Source organism: Gymnoscopelus braueri, assembly GCF_963280865.1.
Source record: "Gymnoscopelus braueri genome assembly, chromosome: 5".
NCBI lineage: Eukaryota > Metazoa > Chordata > Actinopteri > Myctophiformes > Myctophidae > Gymnoscopelus > Gymnoscopelus braueri.
Window position 1 is genome coordinate 58346865 of NC_137606.1, and position 8045 is coordinate 58354909.

Below are 8045 nucleotides of genomic sequence, written 5' to 3' on the forward strand. Positions count from 1 at the left end.
GAGAGAGAGAGAGAGAGAGAGAGAGAGAGAGAGAGAGAGAGAGAGAGAGAGAGAGAGAGAGAAAAGGAATAGATTGAAGAGAAAGAGAGAGAGAGAGAGAGAGAGAAACTGAATAGATTGAAGAGAAAGAGAGAGAGAGACTTGGAAAAGGAATAGATTGAAGAGAGAGAGAGACATGGAAACGGAATAGATTGAAGAGAGAGAGAGAGCGAGAGAGACATGGAAACGGAATAGATTGAAGAGAGAGAGAGAGACATGGAAACATAATAGACTGAAGAGAGAGAGAGATGGAAGCAGAACGGATTGAATGGACATCTCAACCTATTGCCATTAACAGGAATCGAACCCTCAACCTTCGGATTGACAGGCTGCAACACTACCTATAGTGCTATAGCTTTGTACAGATTGAGGTTGTCTGTTGAAGATAAAAGTGAACCAGTGAAAGCAGCCGACATACAAGCTCAGAAATACGTTGCTATCTGAAAAGTTGTTGAGATTGTAGATCGGAGAGAGAGACATGGAAACGGAATAGATTGAAGAGATAAGGGTTAAGAGTCTTAATCAGGGACAAATTTCATTTGCTGGCTGGCCTGGAATCGTACCTGGGGCAACTAGAGCCTCTGGCTCCCTAGGCTGGCTCACTAACCACTCAGCTATGCCGCCCCTCAAAAGAGAGAGAGAGAGAGAGAGAGAGAGAGAGAGGAGAGAGAGAGAGACATGGAAACGGAATAGATTGAAGAGGGAGACATGGAAACGGAATAGATTGAAGAGAGAGAGAGAGAGAGAGAGAGAGAGAGAGAGAGAGAGAGAGAGAGAGAGAGAGAGAGAGAGAAGAGAGAGAGAGAGAGAGAGACATGGAAACAGAATAGATTGAAGAGAGAGAGAGACATGGAAACATAATAGATTGAAGAGAGAGAGAGAGATGGAAGCAGAATGGATTGATTGGACATCTCAACCTATTGCCATTAACAGGAATCGATCCCTCAACCTTCGGATTGACAGGCTGCAACACTACCTATAGTGCTATAGCTTTGTCCAGGCTAAGGTTGTCTGTTGAAGATAAAAGTGAACCAGTGAAAGCAGTCCATCTACAAGCTCAGAAACACGTTGCTATCTGAAAGGTTTTGAGATTGTAGATCGGCTATTTTCAGAATGAAGTATGTCATACATTGCAAAAACATACCTTCTCAGATAAGCATTTCATGTTATCTTTATCAATTGCATATGTATTCATTAATACAGTCTTGTTGTTTGCAATGTACTTTAAATGAAGTCTCCACCAAGGGAGGCTTGAACCGGCAACCTTGCTGTTGTGAAACATTCACTTAAGCGGGAAGCCATTGGACCAACAGACCTGATCCAGTGAAAACGGAGGTCAAACAGATGATACCATTTCACGCAAATAAATGAAAAATCCTGCGTTTAAGTGTTTTTCAAACTGCTCAAAATTGCGGACAATCTAAGGGCGGAGAGAGAGACATGGAAAAGGAATAGATTGAAGAGAGAGAGACATGGAAACATAATAGATTGAAGAGAGAGAAAGATGGAAGCAGAATGGATTGATTGGACGTCTCAACCTATTGCCATTAACAGGAATCGATCCCTCAACCTTCGGATTGACAGGCTGCAACACTACCTATAGTGCTATAGCTTTGTCTAGGCTGAGGTTGTCTGTTGAAGATAAAATTGAACCAGTGAAAGCAGCCGATCTACAAGCTCAGAAACACGTTGCTATCTGAAAAGTTTTGAGATTGTAGATCGGCTATTTTCAGAATGAAGTATGTCATACATTGAAAAGACATACTCTCAAATAAGCATTTCAGGTTACCTTTAACAATTGCACTTGCATTAATTGACAAAAGTAAGACGCGCGAACGCTGGAAGCGAACGCAGATTGACTGAGGCTGCTATATTTCAACCACACTGTAGTAGTGCACTCTGCCGCACTCTGCCGGCTGTATACAGGCAGTGCAGCTGCTGGCATTTCAGCACGGAGTTTTGAGTCACATGGGGGCGCGAGCCAATGAGAGCGTGAACACACGCTGTATACAGGCAGTGCAGCTGCTGGCATTTCAGCACAGAGTTTCGAGTCACATGGGGGCGCGAGCCAATGAGAGCGTGAACACACACGGAAAGACCATAAATAAGGGACAGACACACACACACACACACACACACAACCCAAGCACTGTGATATAGTAAGCTCCACTTGGTCGGAAGCCTCCTTCCGCGTTCGCAACAATCATGTTGTGTGCAATGCAACTTAAATGAAGTCTGCATCAAGTGAGGCTTGAACTGGCAACCTTGAGATTGTAAGGCACACACTTAAGCGAGAAACCATTGGAACAACAGACCTGATCTGGTGAATATGAGAGAGAGAGAGAGAGAGAGAGAGAGAGAGAGAGAGAGAGAGAGAGAGAGAGAGAGAGAGAGAGAGAGAGAGAGAGAGAGAGAGAGAGAGAGAGAGAGATAAACGGAATAGATTGAAGAGAAAGAGAGAGAGAGAGAGAGAGAGACATGGAAACGGAATAGATTGAAGAGAGAGAGAGAGAGAGAGAGAGAGCCATGGAAACGGAATAGATTGAAGAGAGATAGAGAGAGAGACATGGAAACGGAATAGATTGAGACACGGAAACATAATACATTGAAGAGAGAGAAGCAGAATGGATTGATTAGACATCTCAACCTATTGCCATTAACAGGAATCGAACCATCAACCTTCGAATTGACAGGCTGCAACACTACCTATAGTGCTATTGCTTTGTCCAGGCTGAGGTTGTCTGTTGAAGATAAAAGTGAACCAGTGAAAGCAGCCGATCTACAAGCTCAGAAAGAACGTTGCTATCTGAAAAGTTTTGAGATTGTAGATCGGCTATTTTCAGAATGAAGTATGTCATACATACTTCATACCCTCTCAAATAAGCATTTCAGGTTATCTTTATCAATTGCATTATGTATTAATTGACACAATTACTGGTAGTGTCTGTTGAAATTTATAAGTATTTCCGTCCATTATGAACCAAGCCTCTGTGTCCCGAACTACTCTAGATCACTGGTTCACAAACCATTTACCAATAAAGGCATTTTTGTGTCTCCTCGGAACGAAAACTAGTGAAAGTAGCCGATCTACAAGCTCACAAAACGTTGCTATCTGAAAAGTTGTGAGATTGTAGATCGGCTATTTTCACAATGAAGTTTGTCATACATTGCAAAAACATACTCTCTCCAAGAAGCATTTCATGTTACCTTTAACAGTTGCACATGCATTAATTGAGAGAGAGAGACATGGAAACATAATAGATTGAAGAGAGAGAGAGATGGAAGCAGAATGGATTGATTGGACATCTCAACCTATTGCCATTAACAGGAATCGAACCCTCAACCTTTGGATTGACAGGCTGCAACACTACCTATAGTGCTATAGCTTTGACCAGGCTGAGGTTGTCTGTTGAAGATAAAACTGAACCAGTGAAAGCAGCCGATCTACAAGCTCAGAAACACGTTGCTATCTGAAAAGTTTTGAGATTGTAGATCGGCTATTTTCAGAATGAAGTATGTCATACATTGCAAAAACAGACCTTCTCAGATAAGCATTTCATGTTATCTTTATCAATTGCATATGTATTCATTAATACAGTCTTGTAGTTTGCAATGCACTTTAAATGAAGTCTCCACCAAGTGAGGCTTGAACCGGCAACCTTGATGTTGTGAAACATTCACTTATGCGGGAAGCCATTGGACCAACAGACCTGATACAGTGAAAACGGAGGTCAGACATATGATACCATTTCACGCAAATAACTGAAAAATCCTGGGTTTAAGTGTTTTTCAAACTGCTCAAAATTGCGAACAATCTAAGGGCGGAGAGAGAGACATGGAAACGGAATAGATTGAAGAGAGAGAGACATGGAAACAATAGATTGAAGAGAGAGAAGGATGGATTCAGAATGGATTGATTGGACGTGTCAACCTATTGCCATTAACAGGAATCTAACCCTCAACCTTCGGATTGACGGGCTGCAACATTACCTATAGTGCTATAGCTTTGTCCAGGCTGAGGTTGTCTGTTGAAGATAAAAGTGAACCAGTGAAAGCAGCCGATCTACAAACTCAGAAACACGTTGTTTTCTGAAAAGTTTTGAGATTGTAGATCGGCTATTTTCAGAATGAAGTATGTCATACATTGCAAAAACATACCCTCTCAAATAAGTATTTCAGGTTATGTTTAACAATTGCACATGTATTAATTTACACAATCATGTTGTGTGCAATGCAACTTTAATGAAGTCCGCATCAAGTCAGGCTTGAACTGGCAACCTTCAGGTTGTGAGGCACACGTTTAAGGGAGAAGCCATTGGACCAACAGACAAGAACTTGTGAAAAAGGAGATCACACAGATGATACAGTTTCACGCAAATAGCTGAAAAATCCTGGGTTTAAGTGTTTTTCAAACTGCTCAAAATTGCGGACAATCTAAGGGCGGAGCTTACTGGTCAACGTGATACATGTGTTCCTCATGAGTCAAGGCACATGTGTAAGCAGGTTTAATGGCTGTCGGCCAAACGAGGCATGACTTTTGCCTGTTTAAAGTTTGCACTTTCAAAAAATCGCTATAGCGCCCCCCTTTGACCAATTGGAGTAAGATTGGTTTCAGTAATATTTGGAATGACCCTCAACATTAACGCAAAGTTTCAAAGAAATGTGAGTCTGCATGTATGTGTTAGGGGCAGATGAATAATTGTCATAAAACTGCAATATTCATTGGCTCATTAAAGCTTCATTTTTTCACTTATGGAAAAATCTTGCTGCTTGTTTGTCGGCATAGGTCCAAAGTTCATGTGTAAAACGTTTCGTGCAGATTACTAAAAAATCCCAGGAGGAGATAGGTTTTAACTGTTTTTCATATAATTCAAAATGGTGGGAGATCTAAAGGTCAGAGGTCAAAAGTCAGAGGGTTAAAGTTGTTCATCATGAGTAGACGCATGTGTGTATTGAAGTTTTATGGCTGTAGGTCAAACAGGGCATGAGTTGTACCTGTTCAAAGTTGGCATTTTCAATTGAGTGCTATAGCGCCACCTTTTGACGAAAGATTGTGAGATTTATTTCTTGATAGTTTTTCATGACCATCTACCATATGGCCGAGTTTCGTAAAAAGCGACAGCACGGTTCACCCAGAACTGCGAAAAGTGGCAGAAGAAACAGAATAAAGGGAATAATAAAACAGGTCCAGAGCTGAGCTCTGGCCCCGTAATAAGGCTGATATATCCATTTAACATACACTATGTATGCATGTTTATTATAACAAAATAAACAAACCCATCAATACAGCATATGGAATTATGGACACCATCGTATCCGTAACGATGACAAATGATTCTAAGTCTCGGGTCTGAGAGTCTAAATCTCATCAAATGCTCAAATGCCGAACAAATAATGCACCTTGATATGAAAAAGGGTTGAAAACCACTGTTCTAAACAAAATAGGAACATTCTTTCTTTAACACACTTACTGGCCACCTTGGTCAACAGCCATTTATCTTATATGAATGAAACCTGTTTTCTTTTTTTCTTTTTTTTTGTCAAACCAAAAGCAACCTGGCCAACACAACATGGCCTACATGTGACCCTCTTCTCTATTCATACACAATGTGTCCCTCTTCTCTATTCCTCCTTAAGCCCTGTTGCTGAGACACACCAACTTGACCACATTTTCTGAGAGTAAAGCTGAACCGCTTCTTTTGCACAATGTGACCTGCAACTGCAGAAGAGTCTTTCACATGGAACTGTGGATGATATGGAGGAGTGGCTAGATATTTGCGAGCCAGTGGGGCCAGCTGGTCATGGGCTCCTGCTTGGGATGCCCACCACTGCAAGGAGACAGTCCTCCATACTAGTGGTGGGCTCTGCTCTGTACCTGTGTATGGCTCTGTCAGGCTGTAACTCTTCCTCCGATTCTGAATCTGAGCCCATCTGTATGTGACCTGGTGTGGCAAGGAGTTACTTTGCATGATAATAAATGTACGACTACGCCACCTTGATGATGTTTGTATCAAGGAATAGAATGAGTGTATAACCTCTAAATTCTCTAAATTGGGTTCCCCGAAAACACCGGTTCGAACAATGAGACTCTGAGACATGAGTTTCCCCCAAACACATGGAAGTTTATTCATGACAGTTAAAAATGGAACAACTTACTGGAGTACAATATTTGTGAAATTCAACCAAACCAATCAATAATAAGTTAACGTACAGTTACCATTATATAGTATAATCAGCAGACACAATACGTGTGCTACAAATACAAAACAGTCTTCTGGCTAGTGGGCGACAACCATTTACAGGGGCAACTACTGTAGGTGACTCAATTCTATGCCCAGCCCAGAAGCACACAGCAAGCAGTCACACACACAAACTTCTAAAAGAATCAGAGCGCCACCGTGAAAAGAGGTGCACGCGATCACGCCAAACAAACCTTTAGGGCTGTGTAACACAAAGAGTGAGACCTAGTGAAACCACCTGTAGTAGGTCGTCTGCACCACCACGCTCCCTCAGACTCTAGGACAGTTAAACTGCACACACAGGACTCGGTGTATGTAGGGGGAAAGAAACAAAACATTTGTATAAAATGGCTCAAGTAACAGTAACAAAACTAAAATCAAACTATGCAAAGCAGCAGTGGCAAGATCTAAGGGAGGAATATAAACAAACATTTAGTACACTACACAAACAATACATTAATTATTTCAACAAGTTGTTTGTTTGTGTACCTTAAATTGTCCGTGTGTTCTCCTACCCTCTTGTGTTGCCACATAAATACAACTCGGCACATGACAGTGAAGCATCGCATGGATCAACCTGAGTGATCACAAGATTATCAATACATGTCATTATAAATACCAGAACAGATCATCATTATAAATACCAGAACAGATTAAAACATACATGCAACTTTACTCACCCCGACAGAGCAAATAATAAAAACAGGACCCACAGCCAGTAACACACCAAGCAGCCTATGTTGGGCATAGACTGCAGGGCATTTATACAATCACACTAATTGTCAATGGGGAAGTGGATAGTGCAGCTGTCCTATGGTGGCCCCTGAGGATCAACTCTGACTGGCTACATGTAGAAGAACGTTCATGTTCTTCTTGGGTGGTCCATCTTCAGAAGTGTGGGGAGATCTTCTGGGTGGTGAATGCAGCATGCCTCCAAGTGTGGTCCACACCGCTTCTCTGTCTGTCTTGGGCAGGCTCTTTAAGTCTTTAAAACGTGGATTCAGTGCCGTCGCCATCTTGAGCCATGCATTGTTGGTGTGTTCTTGGCGGGAGGCTAGGTCTTCCTTGAATTTTTCCTTAAATCTCACCACATATGCAGGGTCCTCATCAGAAACTTCCATTACACGACGCAAGTGGCAGAAGCCAGGTAGTACCACAGAACAGGAGACGTAGGCCTCCCCACCCAGAAGCTCAGTTAAATACCTGCAGTGGAACACACACACACACACACACACACACACACACACACACACACACACACACACACACACACACACACACACACACACACACACACACACACACACACACACACAGAGAGAGAAAGAGAGAGAGAGAGAGAGAAGGAAAGACACAAGTAAATTACTTGAACACAAGTTGTTACATTTAATAGTAGATTAACGTTCAATATTCATTTAATTTCAGCCTACAATGAATGGTCACATTATATGATGGAAGACTTACCGGCAGGGCTCTAGAAGGGTCTCCAGTCTCTGGATTTCGTCCCATTCTGGTGGCGTCAACATAACAAGTTTATGCTGCTGTTGATCCAGGGTTGCTTGTATTGCATCTTTGTTGCGGATCAAGCGCTTGACCATTTCCAACGTGGAATTCCACCGTGTTGGGACGTCTTGGATCAGTGGCTCCTCCGTCTGTTTGAGTTCCTTTTGTTCTACGTGCAGCTCCGCTGTGTTAGCCGGGCTGTGCTTGAAATGGCCCACAATTTTGCGACACTTGGCCAACGCGCCGACGAATCCGCTGTCAGCG

The 8045-nt window shown here is 42.3% G+C and overlaps 1 pseudogene across 1 annotated transcript in view; it reads right to left on the reverse strand.

Moving 5' to 3' along the window:
• Nucleotides 1–7399, reverse strand: part of LOC308086021 (F-BAR and double SH3 domains protein 2-like) — a 58523-nt pseudogene extending 51124 nt beyond the window's left edge. Inside the window, exons 1-2 of the transcript XR_013935082.1 lie at nucleotides 7120–7399; nucleotides 5915–5981 (exon numbers count right to left, since the gene is read on the reverse strand). The product of XR_013935082.1 is annotated as an F-BAR and double SH3 domains protein 2-like (transcript). The remainder of the gene's footprint in view (nucleotides 1–5914; nucleotides 5982–7119) is intronic.
• Between the last annotated feature and the right edge of the window lie 646 nt (nucleotides 7400–8045).